The sequence below is a fragment of the Paramormyrops kingsleyae genome, chromosome 19 (genome assembly GCF_048594095.1).
Source record: "Paramormyrops kingsleyae isolate MSU_618 chromosome 19, PKINGS_0.4, whole genome shotgun sequence".
Classification (NCBI taxonomy): Eukaryota; Metazoa; Chordata; class Actinopteri; order Osteoglossiformes; family Mormyridae; genus Paramormyrops; species Paramormyrops kingsleyae.
The window spans coordinates 30,547,318-30,562,123 of record NC_132815.1 but is presented as its reverse complement, the minus strand read 5'-3'; the positions used below and the strand labels follow the sequence as shown (position 1 = coordinate 30,562,123).

The following is a 14,806-nucleotide window of genomic DNA, read 5'->3' as shown; positions in this document are numbered from 1 at the left end:
GGAGCGTTTTACAGGACGTCCCTCCTTAAAATGAGTAGTGGAGTTTTAAGTACCACCGGTAGTCCGTCCTCAAAATAAATACGCAACCTCATCTCGATAAAATAACAAATTACTTCTTACAAATTAACTTCTTAGTGTAGTGTTTACGGAGGTTACAATGAATTTCGGAGGAGAAATATTCCCGTCTTTCCTTTACATGTAGCTTTGTACTTTTGACAGAACATTGTTTTTACCATATATGTTGCTATTGTTAGACATTTTCAACGTGTGTGTGTGCAAAACATACTGCAATGTAATCTTTTAATCAGCAGTAATTAATTGTATCTTATTATTAATACATGTATAATTTGTAGGGTTTGTTTGAGAAAATATTAAGGTGTCTTGGTACTTCGGCAAAACTTCGGCTCTCCGTAGCGTTACTTACATTTTTGCTCTTGTGCAATTCAGTCTTTCTGTCGTGTGTACCTACATACGTATATCATTTTTGCCTTTATTTTTTTTCCATTATAAAAACACATTTTTTAGTTGATTTATACACAACTTTCTGTCATAACTCATTCCAAAAGTCGCTGCATGATGGGGATAATCGCATCTCGAGTAATCTATGTCTGTCATAAGAATGCACTCTGGTAAAAGAACAACTTCGCTAAGACATACCTTCAAAGTTTTATAACACCAAATATTTATTTTTAGAAGATTTTAATCAGAGCAAAATGACCACAATCTTGCAAATTTTATTACACTTACGTGTTTGGTAATAAATACAAATGTATGGAGGGGGGGGGGGGGTTATTAATATAAACAATTATGATAAAATGTTTCATTTGAACTTCTTTATGAACACACACTACATATATTTATCATTAATCTGTTAATATTTTAATACTATAATGTAGGTTATGATGCAAAATTCAGATGACAGATTTGAAGTTGAGACAAACATTTATTTTAAGACAATGATATATAACAAATCAAAATGTATAAATACTATATAAAAATAAAAATGCACATATACACATTGTAGTACTAAGAGAGCAATAAAAAGAGTGGAAGAGAGCGGAGCATAAAAAAGGAAGAGAGAAAAAACAAGAAACGCACTAATTAAAGATGTCTTCTGATCAAACAAAAAAATTTAAACATAGTAAGTACAATTCTTACAACCAAACACCTTTCCTTTTCATGTACAGTCGAGCACGGTTATTACGATTTTCTGGGGCCGGCAGATTTCTTTCGTTATAACCGAATTTCGTTATATCCATTTTCATGTAAGATTGCTATGTATTATGACTGATCGCTAGGCACATGTATTATGACTGTATAAAATAACACTGACCTTCTAGTTCTGTCTATGAAGCTTAGTTTCATGTAATGATCAAAATAAAACATCTTTTTTACTATCAAGCAACGTGTATTTTGTAATTCAACAACCATTTAGTATGGACCACGAAATCGATAACATATTACATGGTGGTAGAACGCTACGCACAGAAAAAAGGTACATACTGTACTGACTGCTGCTCGCTTTGGCTACGCGATTAAGCTGACGTAGGACTTATTTTAAACTATTAAATCTGGAATGGTTGAGGCAAATCGTTATAACCGAATAAAAATTCATTGAAATATTTCTTTGGGGAAGACAGTAGACATCGTTATAGCCGAATTTTCGCTATAAAAGAATCGCTATATGCGTGTTTTCTTTAAGGAAAACATGCTTATTGTATTGTATTCATTGGTATGTTTGTATGACTTTAGGTGTAAATATTACAAGTGTGTAAGTTGTTTGTTTATGTTGGAACTTTTGTAACTTATTGCTGCCACCTTGGCCAGGACTCCCCGGAAGAAGAGATAATGTATCTCAATGGGACATTCCTGGTAAAATAAAGGATAAATAAAAAGGAATTTAACGTTACTGAAGGTCGGGGATTTGGAATCGAAGCGTTACAAGCGTGTTTTCGTTATAAGCCGAATCGTAATAACCGTGCTCGACTGTACTTCTCAACTGATTCGTTGAAGACATCTTTCTCACTGAAAAGAAGAAAAATTGCTTAACTTTTACAGAATAATTAAAAATAAAACTCGATTAAATACGAGTACATAGCTTTGATCTAACGGATCCTCTGCCTTCATAAAATCAGTATTATGAAGTACAGAAAGGCCATAGATGGTGCACTGGAATAAAACTCATGATTTATCTACCAAATAATAAGCTCAGCAACTTAATCAAGTGCATTCAAAATTAATTCAACACTTACCTCTGGCATCAATACATCAAGAATGAACTTGATTTTATCCTAGATCAGCAAAACAGTAGGGGTCCTGTCAAGGAATCTTTAAGGTATATGAAAGGTATATGGTTTTGCTGTTCATCATCCTCGAAATACACAGGAACGATGTAAGAAGATGGTTTCAGAAACTTTTTCAGATACTTTGATTTATTCTTGCCCATTAATATGCCCTATGACAAGGAAGCACACTAATCAGTCATGCACCACATAATATAATAATGCACTCCATAATTTTCAAATTACTTATTGTAATCTACTCTCTCCTTTCCTTAAGTAACCATTCAATACTTATAGTATGAAAAACATGTTCTTTCATTTTGCACTACAACTAATAGCTGCTGAGGGTTGCAAACAGTGGGATTTCTTGGTAAAACAAAAACATTTCATGGCTACTAAATGCATAATTTGCCCGTGTTAGTTCTTACTTATAACTATTGAAAATATTAAAGGAATAATATCTTATATTCAGTAGTTCTTTTGCCACTTGTTCCTTGATTATAAGGTCCACAGGCTTTTCGTTGTTTGAAGTGCGCTCACTGAGCACCACCTCATGTTTTGGGGTGCTATAACTTATTTTAGACGTACTGGATACCCTGTACACAGGCTGCAACTTGTCCTGAAGAAGGTCAGTTGCCTCAACAGTCCAAAAGGCAAATCTGAAGCTATGTCTGAGAGAGAAATAAGAGGAGCTATGGTTAACAAGTTTTTACTATTTTAACCTGCATGGTAATCTGCACCTTACAATATATTTTTTCTGCAAAATAATATATAATATTAGGAAATACACATTATACAAGATTATACAATTCCTTGGTGAGACCTCACCTAGAATATTGTGTACAGGTTTGGTCACCATATCTTAAAAAGGACATAGCGGCCTTAGAAAAGGTGCAGCGTAGGGCCACAAGAATGATTCCTGGTCTTAGAGTAATGTCATACGAGGAAAGGTTATTTGAGCTAAATCTGTTCAGCCTCAAGCAAAGGAGACTGAGGGGGGACATGATCCAGGTCTATAAGATTCTAACAGGTTTGGATGCTGTTCAACCGAATAGTTACTTCAGCATTAGTTCCAATACAAGAACTCGTGGCCATAGGTGGAAATTAGCGGGAGAACATTTCAAACGGGATTTAAGGAAGCACTTCTTTACACAGCGTGTAGTTAGAGTATGGAATAGTCTTCCTGATAATGTAGTGCAAGCTGAATCCTTGGGTTCCTTTAAATCAGAGCTAGATAAGATTTTAACAACAAGATTTTAAGTTCTCCCCAAGCGAGCTCGATGGGCCGAATGGCCTCCTCTCGTTTGTATAGTTCTTATGTTCTTATTATAATAAATTATGAAATATTATTTTTAGAAATGTAACAATAGGTAATTAGCTTATGTTTTAATTCAATACACTTTATAATATTTATCTAAATATTCCTAAAGAAATGTGTGTATCCATTAAACTTTTACACGCTTTTACACAGCTGCACAGTCAACTTACCTTTAAAATGCAATGCCCTTTTTACATGAAGATTCATATGGGTCTCAATCACTGTCTTTTTGCTGGGTTTAAAGGTAGGACACAGCGGGCAGTGAAAAAGTCTCTTACAACAAACATGGCATTCTTCTAGAGCTGGATAGGAACCAGCCTCACAGATAGATCGGTGCATCTGAAAGATTTTTTTCCAATAGTCAGCCAGTGTATACAAAAGCAATATTACCATTGTAGCACTATAATTACTATAGAGGCTATTAAATAAACTTTTATTACTAATAATGTTTTTGTAATAATTATGCAAAGAATTAAGTGCCTGGAATACAGCCACTTCTGACGATGTTTACTACCTTGTCAAAATATACTACTGAAGAATCAAAAAAGAATAAAAAAAATATACCGTGTCAAATTATGGTTAGTGTGTAACTTTGACACAAGGAATCGGCACTTGTTCACAATGAGAGCATAGTACAATACTCTTTTAAAATTGAAACATGTTAAATATCATGCTATATTTGATTAGTGCATTCATGGTATCACGTCTCAATGCGATTGAACACACAATTTAAAAAAAAATTAAAATTACAAGCAAATATTTTTTTAAATTGTAAAGCTCTAAGGAATCGATGTCCAGGAAAGGTCGTAACTTTTCAGACTCATTATTCAGGACACTGGCTGGCAGTTGTATTAAATATTGATAATTCATTTGTGATTCTAGTAAATGTATATGGGTATTCCTCTTTAACTCTAAATAAGCTCATGCTGGACAAAATAACAGATGTCCTTTCCCAGTATAAACATTTATACCATACAGACCATGTATTACTAGGCGGCGACTTTAATCTTGTTCCAAATGAATGGCAGGATAGAAATCCCCCCAGATACAGTACCAATCAGTGGAATCCAACTCTGACGGAGTTCATTGACTCAAACAATTTAAGTGATATATGGAGAGAGAAAAACCCTGGAGTTACCCAATTCTCTTGGATTAAACCAAATGGTAATAATATGTCCAGACTGGATCTGTGGTTGGGCTCGACTTTACTATATAGATATGTTTCACACGTTTCTATCTCAGCAGCCCCATTGACAGATCACAGTATTATTATTCTTTAACTTAACCCTGAAAATAAAACGCAATTTAAAAGAGATTATTGGAAATTTAATGCAGATCTGTTAAGTGATGATGGGTTTGTCGAGCTAGTTAAAAAGCTCCTTCATAAAATTTACAATGATGTGACAATTGGCAACTACTTACATAGATGGGAATTTTTTTAATTTAAAGTTAGATCATTTTCAATTACATTTAGTAACAGGAGAATAAGACAACAGAAGGAATTTGAAAATAAATTACTTTACAGTATAAATATTTACTGTAATAGACAAGTTATGTCAGAGCATGATAAGGAATCCCTATTGTCTTTACAGGCTCAATTAGATGATTTATACAAAAAAAGGCTCATGGAGCATACATTAGAGCTCGTGCAAGATGGATAGAAGGTGAAAAAAGTACTTCATATTTCTACTATTTGGAGAAACGGAGGCAGGAAAAAAAATCTATTAATACATTAATTGTAAATGGGGAGGAATGTACAAATCACAAGACTATAGCGGAAGAATTACATAAATTCTACTCAATTTTATACTCCTCGGAATATCTAATTACTGATTCATCATGTTTTTTTGATCAGATTGAACCTCATATTCCAGTAATCGATTCTGTATTCAAAGAAATTTGTGATTCTGATATATCACTGGATGACTTAAATCAAGCATTAAACAAACTAAAAATAGGTAAAGCTCCTGGGGTGCGTTTCTCGAACAACGACGGAAGTTAGCATTAACGATGCATCGTACTATGGTAGTTCAAACTAACAAACATCCGACCAACGACTGTTTCTCGAAACCGTCGTACCACAGTTGTTCGAACCACGTTAGTTAGTTAGTTAGGACTTATGTAGTTGGAACTACAGTGGTTCCAGCGCTGATTGGTCAGACTCACGGCTAACCTACTGTAGTTTAAACCACAATGGTTCCAGCGCCGATTGGTCAGACTCACGACAACAAACAACGCACTTTCACAGCCGGTCGCGTACAAACACTCGCGAACTGTGTAAAATATATAATAATCACACACACACACACACACGTATATTTATTTGTGACATCAATTTCTGTCAGTCACATAACGCCAATAAAATGAAAATGAGCAATCGCGGAAAAATAATGCGACGCTCCTTGGAGTGATAAACAGAATAACTTTTATTCCGACGTTGTCGCTTACAGAATATTGTTATACTGGCTGACTGGAATACACAGGTGTGTGTAATAACCAAACATTACAGACGTAATTTCCCGAGAACAAAGGCATGGATTCGTATCTGGCCGCTGTAGTGTCATTCTGCTTTTACTGGATAAAATTAGCCACCCCTGTGCTAATTAATACTTTGCAGTCTGAGATTTGCTCACTACAGACAGTTACCGTACTTATGACCAGAGACCCACACAACAATTACGTTTCAAACTACATTTTCAGACAACTTCACATTATATGTGATCGTAGAGCTAAATTATTTCTTATTAGGTATTAAAGATTATTAAATTTCTTACTTACACGGTGACTATACCCTTATTGCACTGTATTTTCCACCATCGCTGACGAATTTACATATAACTACGCTTCTAACTACAGCTCGTGAGCTGTAGTTCAAACTACACAATTTAACGACAGTGTTTGCGAACGTTCGTTCGAACTATGGTTTCGAGAAACACCTGCGTCGTTTAACGATGCATCGCACCACGTAAGTCCGCAGTATCGTTACCTATGTAGTTTGAACGATGGTTTCGAGAAACGCACCCCTGGTCAGGACGGCTTGACTGCAATCTTTTATAAATTTTTCTGGAAAGAAATAAAGCAATTTTTCTTCAAAACTATTAAGGACATAATTAGTAATGAAACGTTAACACCAACAATGAAACAGGGTCTTATCTCTCTTATCCAGAGGTGTCAAAAGTACACACATTCTTTACTCAAGTACAAGTATAGATACCTGTGTTTAAAAACACTCTAGTAAAAGTTGAAGTACTGACTCAACTTTTTTACTCAAATTAAAGTGAAAAGTACAGGCTCTAAAACATACTTAAAGTATAAAAGTATAAAGTAACTTTGCGAAGGACAAAACCACCATTTTAGGGAAAAGCTTCCTGGACTCCATGCCCAAGTGCAAGCAGAAAAAAATTAAGTGAAATGAATACAAAAAGCTCCGTTGACCAATCTTTTCTAAACACATTCAAAAAATAAAACTGCTGTAAAAGATTGAGGGATTGCAAACTCAATGTGCGCGGTGTTCAAAAAATTTATTGGTATGCAAATAGATATTAGCCTACACATAAATATTATCCATCACAACAGACTTCAAAGCCTAGACAGTAACATTAAAAGCATACCCTATTACTAACTTCTATTTAACAGCAAGAGATCATGTGTAGGACTTTGAGTGCATCTATGTGAGAACTACCCACATCACTGTGTGTGTGTGTTGGGGGGAGAGGGAAGAGAAAGACACAGCCAATGATGTGACGTCTCTGCGGAGTTTCCGGTTCAATCCAATGTGCTGTGATTCCTATAAAACTACGTCGCGTGAGGTCCAGCAATCAGTCGTCATTGCAATAAACTCAATTTTGCCAAGAGCTGTTTTCAGATTATTTTTCATGACCAGTGCAGCCTTCTCTACTCTATTTTTAACAGTGCCACGTGACATCACTGACACATCAGGTTGAAGGTGAAGAACTAGACCTTGGAAACCCTGCTGCTCAACAACACTCAATGGGTGCAGCCCTTGAATGACAAAATTCATGATGACTTTATCAACACTGGCCTGTGACACTCTTCTGGTCTCCCATAGTTTTGGTTGTTTGAAGGCTGGGCCTTCATCTGGCGCTGTGAGCCTTTTGGAAGTGAGGTTTGTGTACCTCTCCAATTGATTTTTGTGTTTTCTCTGGAGGCCAAAAGCAGGCACTCACACACACACACACACACACACACACACACACACACACATTAGGACTACATTAAATAATTTTCTTTGAATAATATCTGGCTATACAAGCAACAGAGTATGCTAAATAATATTAGGTTATGGTAGTGAAGTGATTATGAGCTTATTTTCAAACTGATAGCTAGCTAACCTAAATGAGTAAACCAAGACACACCGTGTCGCTCCTAGCCGAGTACAGCATTGCAAACGTAGCCGAGCCATTATTACTAAAAACAAGGAATTAACTATCCATGACAAGAAGCATTTCTTACCTCCACATGTTTTTTGAAATTGGAAGGCGAATTCTTGAATGCCAAAAGTTCGTGGCGTTTTGGTAGACACAATTTACAACACATTCTCCAGGAGTCTTTCTTGCTGCCTGCGATTTCAAACATTTCTCTGAGGTAAGGCCAGGTATGCGGGAGGTGCTGCTGGTCTTCACTCGACTCTCCATCGCCCAAGGAATCTCCACTAACACTCACCAGTTTTATCAGTCACTTCGCTGAACTTCGCTTCTTGGTGCCACTGTCGCGAACGATATGAATTCCCACCGAGTTGCCGCCTGGTTTTATTTTTTTTTCTCTTACTCGCTTTACGTTCATCGTCTTGTGCGCGTAAAGACAAATGCACCAATAGGATTGTCTTTTCTTTATGTGTTTACATACGTTTCTAAGCATAAACCAATCAGTCACGTTGTCTGCATGGCGCGTATTATTGATACGGAATAGGTAAAATGCGTTGCAAAATGGCATAATAAATATGCCATTTACTGTCTGATTATTTTGTTAAAAGAGATGAGGGATATTATTTGCCGACCCTTAACATTACTGTTTCAAAAATCCTTATCTGAAGGTGTGGTACCTTCTGATTGGAAGCATGCCAACATAACGCCCATTTTCAAAAAAGGGGATAGAAGTAATTTGTCAAACTATAGGCCAATCAGTCTAACTTGTATAACTGGTAAAGTTATGGAGGCTATAATCAAAGAGAAAATGGTAGATTACCTGGACTCAAATAACATTTTGAGGGATAGCCAGCATGGATTTAGGAGAGGTAGATCCTGTTTAACAAATCTGTTGGAGTTTTTTGAGGAAGCTACTCAGGAAGTTGATGATAAGAAGGCCTATGATGTCATCTATTTAGATTTCCAAAAGGCTTTTGATGTTGTTCCCCACAAGAGGCTCTCACTTAAACTCAAAGCGACAGGTATTTTAGGAACTGTAGCGACTTGGATTGATAACTGGTTAACGGATAGGAAGCAGCGAGTAGTTATAAGAGGCTCGATGTCACAGTGGGCCTGCGTTCATAGTGGGGTACCGCAGGGTTCAATTTTAGGACCACTTTTGTTCCTAATTTACATAAATGATATAGACACCAATATATACAGTAAACTGGTGAAATTTGCAGATGACACCAAGGTGGGTGGTGTAGCAGATACTGAACTAGCGGCTCAGCAGCTACAGCGGGATCTTAATTTAATTAGTGACTGGGCTGACACCTGGCAGATGAAATTTAACATAGACAAATGTAAGGTACTCCATGTAGGGAGCAGAAATATAAAGTACAGGTATTTTATGGGACCTACTGAAATAAAGGTAGCTGATTATGAGAAAGACCTTGGTGTGTATGTTGATGCTTCCATGTCTCATTCTCGCCAGTGTGGGGAAGCAATAAAAAAGGCCAATAGGATGTTGGGGTACATCTCCAGGTGTGTGGAGTTTAAGTCAAGGGAGGTAATGCTAAGATTATACAATTCCTTGGTGAGACCTCACCTAGAATATTGTGTACAGGTTTGGTCACCATATCTTAAAAAGGACATAGCGGCCTTAGAAAAGGTGCAGCGTAGGGCCACAAGAATGATTCCTGGTCTTAGAGGAATGTCATACGAGGAAAGGTTATTTGAGCTAAATCTGTTCAGCCTCAAGCAAAGGAGACTGAGGGGGGACATGATCCAGGTCTATAAGATTCTAACAGGTTTGGATGCTGTTCAACCGAATAGTTACTTCAGCATTAGTTCAAATACAAGAACTCGTGGCCATAGGTGGAAATTAGCGGGAGAACATTTCAAACTGGATTTAAGGAAGCACTTCTTTACACAGCGTGTAGTCAGAGTATGGAATAGTCTTCCTGATAACGTAGTGCAAGCTGAATCCTTGGGTTCCTTTAAATCAGAGCTAGATAAGATTTTAACAACTCTGAGCTATTAGTTAAGTTCTCCCCAAGCGAGCTCGATGGGCCGAATGGCCTCCTCTCGTTTGTATAGTTCTTATGTTCTTATGTTCTTATGTTCTTATTATGAACAAACACCATTTAAATGCAAGAGTAAAAATCTAGGGAGTAGAAAGTACAGATACTCGTGCTAAAATGTACGAAGTAAAAGTCGAAAGTTGGCAAAAAAAATAAATAGTGAAGTAAAGTATAGATACCCGAAAATTCTACTTAAGTACAGTAACGAAGTATTTATACTTCGTTACTTCCCATCTCTGCTCTTATCCCCAAACCTGGTAAAGATAAAAGACTAATTGATAATCTACGACGAATTACACTATTGAATACAGATTATAAAATCTTTGCTCATGTAATCGCAAATAGATTAAAGGACGGTAAATTTAGAGCAAATTATTAGTGAAACACAATCCAGGTTCCTTAAAGATCGCTCTATCCACAATAATATTAGATTGGTCTTGGATTTATTGGATTATAATCACTTAATTGATAATGATGGTGTGATTCTTTTTTTAGACTTCTACAAGGCATTTGACACGGTCGAACATCCTTTTATTTTAAAATCTTTACACTATTTTGGTTTTGGCAAAAAAATCATAGATTTAATTTCTTCATTATACTCTGACATTAATATCTGTATTTCTTTACCTTTTGGAACATCTAAACGCTTCAATGTTAGACGAGGAATCCGTCAGGGGTGTCCAGCTTCTCCGTTACTTTTCATTGTTGTAATTAACTGAACTGCTAGCTATTTTTATGAAACACAATCGAAATGTTCAACCATTGAATTTAATGGGAGTCCCGTTGATCATAAGTCAATTAGCAGACGATACTACACTGTTTTTAAAGAACATGTCACAGGTTCCTCTCGCACTAAGTGAAATTTCACTATTCTCAAAAGCTTCTGGTTTGTACCTGAATATTAGAAAATGCGAATCATCTATCCATGATTGTCAATCTAGTAGCCCTCTTAACATAGCTATTAAAACTGATGTCAAATATTTGGGTATTATAATCTCAAAGAATACAAATAATAGAGAATATTTAAATTTTGAGCATTTTACCCAAAAATCTAAAAAGATTTTAAACAGTTGGCTACAAAGAGACCTCTCCATCTTTGGACGCGTCTTGCTTACTAAAACAGAAGGTATTTCTCGTTTTATTTATCCTTCACAATGTTTATATGTTTCCAATAGGTTAATCAAGAGGATAAATCAAATTAATTACAATTACATTTGGAGAAACAAGGGGGGGGGGGGGTCGGTACTTTCAGGGGGCCCCCGGCCCTGCTATAGGAACTTTAAAGGGAAATGGGTGCATGTGAGCCTACTTTCAGAAGGCCCTCTTAGGCCCTCCTATTATGGTCCTGGCTTCTGGCTACCAGGGGGTCCTAGGGAGGATAGGGGCTTTGGGGGTTTTAGAGGGCCCTCTGATTATGAGGGCCCTACTAGGAGGCCCTAGGGAGGAGGGTGTAGTGTACCTTTAGGACAAGGGCCCCTACCATGGGGCCCCTGGCTTCTGGGGGGAGGGGAGGGGAGGGGGCGTGTTAACAGCATTACAGAAGGCCCTCTGACTAGGGAGCAGTAGCATGGTGGGATGGAGGCGGTTAACCTGCCCGCTGAGTGGCCCCCAGACCAGTGTAGCAGTGTAAGAGTTTGACCAGTGTAATCACTCCCAGGGCTGTAGTGGAGGCTAATCGCAAGTAAACACGGTTTACCCACCTCTGAAATTTCAGAATTAGAGTTTACCCACTTCTCAATTGAGCTAAATGCACATCATAGTATAGTTTATGCACAAAATGTGATCACAGAATTCGTAGTTCACCCACCTCTTATTTTACCACTACACCCCTGATCACTCCGTTCTGTAAGGGGATATGGTACACAGGTGGATTCTGGCATGGTTCAGCTGGACACGGTACACATGTAGTGTGATCACTAACCGTGCCCCAACATGGCTCTCACTGTACGTTCACACCAGGAGAGACCAAAGCGAACACGTCGCCAAGGTTGTTGAAGAAGCTTCGTTGTTGAATTTGCTTTATTCACTTTGTTCGCTCATTGGAATGTTTGATTTAGCCTGTTACCGTGGGGCGTTGGTAAATCTATATATTAGAATTGGTTTTCACCGAACCGCGTCATAACTCATTACATAAGGTTAACTGACTTTTAACTTCTCTTTTTCGCTCTGGTCGCCCAATTCGCTTCGCTGCCAGTGAATTTGCTTTGTTCGGCCAATTTGCCGACTCTCCATAGAGAAACAATGACTTTCGTCGCTCTGGTCTCTTCTGATGTGAATGTACGTGACATCAATAATGACACTCCAAATAATAAATATTTGAATTAATTTGAGAAAGTTGGTGTTAATAACAGTTTTTTTCACATTGGAGAACTTGCAATGCGTAAATCATGGGGAGAGACCTATCTTTTCCCATGGTAATAACCAGGCTGCTGAATAGAAATGGGATGATTAGCAAAAGTGCTTTGATTTAGAGCATGAATTGTATGACATTCAAACTGCATGATCAGTTTGCATTGTTGATTAAAACTGGACAAGTTCTAATATTTTCTGACTTCTGACACTAGTTTGGACCCACAAGTGGCATGATGACGTAGCAACTAGCCATCCCAGACAATGCTGGCGTTTTTTTTTTTTTTTTTTGAGGGGGGGGGCCCTCGCAAACGTTTTGCCCAGGGGCCCACACAACCCATAATCCGTCCCTGCTTGAATGCGATTGATTTTGAAGCAATGGACGGTTCCATCAAACTTAAATGGTCGCAATCTTTCATTAGTAGTTCAAATAGTATTTGGTTTTATTTCCCCAAAGTAATTTTCAAGAAACTTGGTGGCGTTGAATTTCTTATGAAATGCGACTTTGAAATTTCCAAATTACCAATTAAATTATCAAATTTTCACAAGCAGGTCCTCCAGTACTGGAAAATGATATACAAGCATAATTTTTCTCCACATACAAATTCGATTTGGAACAACAGATAAGAACATAAGAAATTTACAAACGAGAGGAGGCCATTCGGCCCATCATGCTCGTTTGGGGAGAACTTAACTAATAGCTCAGAGTTGTTAAAATCTTATCTAGCTCTGATTTAAAGGAAGGTTTTAGCTTCCGCTACACTAGCAGGAAGACTATTCCATACTCTAACTACACGCTGTGTAAAGAAGTGCTTCCTCAAATTTGTTTTAAAATGTTCTCCCGCTAGAGATGCATACTGATAAAAAGAAAATCCATATTTTATAAGGATTGGATGGATCATGAGATTTGGACAGTTGTACACCTTTTAGACAATGACGGAAATGTGTTGACTTATAACAAATTCATAGATATTTATGGCATATCATGTACCGAAAGTAAATTCATTAAGGTTGTGAAACCCATTCCCCTTGCGTTGATTCAGATGGCTAAAACCAGTTTAATTTATTCTTTCTCTATAATTCGTGAACTGTCCTTAATAATTGATGATCGTCAATTTAAAGGGAAGACATGCAATAATACATTTTTAAGGACAACTCTCACTAAACAACTCTTCCCTTCTCAACTAAAAAGAAAATATATGTTCATAGATTATAGCTTGAAGATTTTGACTGAATATCTTTCTTTTCCAATTCCACCTAAAGCAAAAGAAAATCACTTTAAAATTTTAAATGATATATATCTCCACAAGATATTTATTGTAGATACGAACGCATGCACTTTCTGCAATACTGACATTGAAACTACAGAGCATCTTTTCTATTCATGTGAATATTCCAAATCTTTTTGGGATGATTTTCAGTACTGGTTAACCTCTAAAAATATTGACTGCTGTCACGCCCCGCTCCGTCCGATCCTTCTGTGTACCACGCCCACCTCGTTACCTCATGTTTTTACCTGATCGTTTCCACCTGTTGCTCGTTGAACTCTGCTTGTCCTCTGTATATTAATCCACGTCTCCCCTTGTTCCCCAGTAGTGATGGGATTTATGGCTCTTTGAGGGGATCCGGATCTTGGCGATCCGTTCCTTTCAAAGAGCCGTTCAAAAGAACAGCTCTTTTGGCTCTTTTTAAATATTTAGTCAGTTTTAAGAAGCCAGCTTGGGGGCATCTCAGTTTATCCTGGAAATAATCACTGGGAGGAATGATGAGGTGAGATTTGTAGTCAAATAATTAAAACTCAGATATCACACACCAATATCTGAGCTTGAATTATTCTGAAATATTGATTATTACCTCATTTGTCATGTGTGTACTATATTCCATATGGTTGCACAACATCCCTCTGCTTAGACAGTGACATCACTATTTTGGATTTACCTTTAGTACAAAGTGTGTGTATGTGTAAAGCTACGTTGACTTATGTTATTCATACAATACCTACTCACAAATAAACATCAAAAACAAAGCCGGCTGCAATGAATTTCTGTGCAAAACAGCTTTTACTACAAACACTTCCACACAATGTGGAAGTGAAGGATGCGTGCACAACTATCTAGGTATGTCACAAAAAAATTCAAAGTTGTTGGATTTTTACAAAAATAGAAGAAAGGGCTTGATAAGACCTTTCCAATGATACCAAGAACTTCTTTCTGTGATGAATGGCAAGAAAGTTATAGGATATTTTGTAACGCCAATTAAGGCTTTTTAACATCCACTTAGTAACAGATAAAACAATGGAGAACCACATTTGACTTTGTGACCTGTTTATGGTGTTCAGAAAAATGAGCATAACTCTGTTATTGTTTATCAGATTTTAATAAACTAGGTATCATTAGAAAGCTTATTCCT

At 37.1% G+C, this 14,806-nt stretch overlaps 1 long non-coding RNA gene across 3 annotated transcripts; it reads right to left on the bottom strand.

Moving 5' to 3' along the window:
• Positions 1-682: 682 nt before the first annotated feature.
• On the bottom strand, positions 683-8,535 carry LOC111838666 (uncharacterized). Of its 3 annotated transcripts, XR_011984039.1 has the most exons (4): positions 6,379-8,535; positions 3,771-3,939; positions 2,871-2,953; positions 683-2,455 (listed from the first exon to the last, which is right to left on the bottom strand). It is a non-coding gene; the product is annotated as an uncharacterized lncRNA (long non-coding RNA). The 3 variants fall into 3 exon arrangements; XR_011984037.1 differs by having other exon boundaries at positions 683-2,953; XR_011984038.1 differs by having other exon boundaries at positions 683-2,953; positions 8,074-8,535.
• Between the last annotated feature and the right edge of the window lie 6,271 nt (positions 8,536-14,806).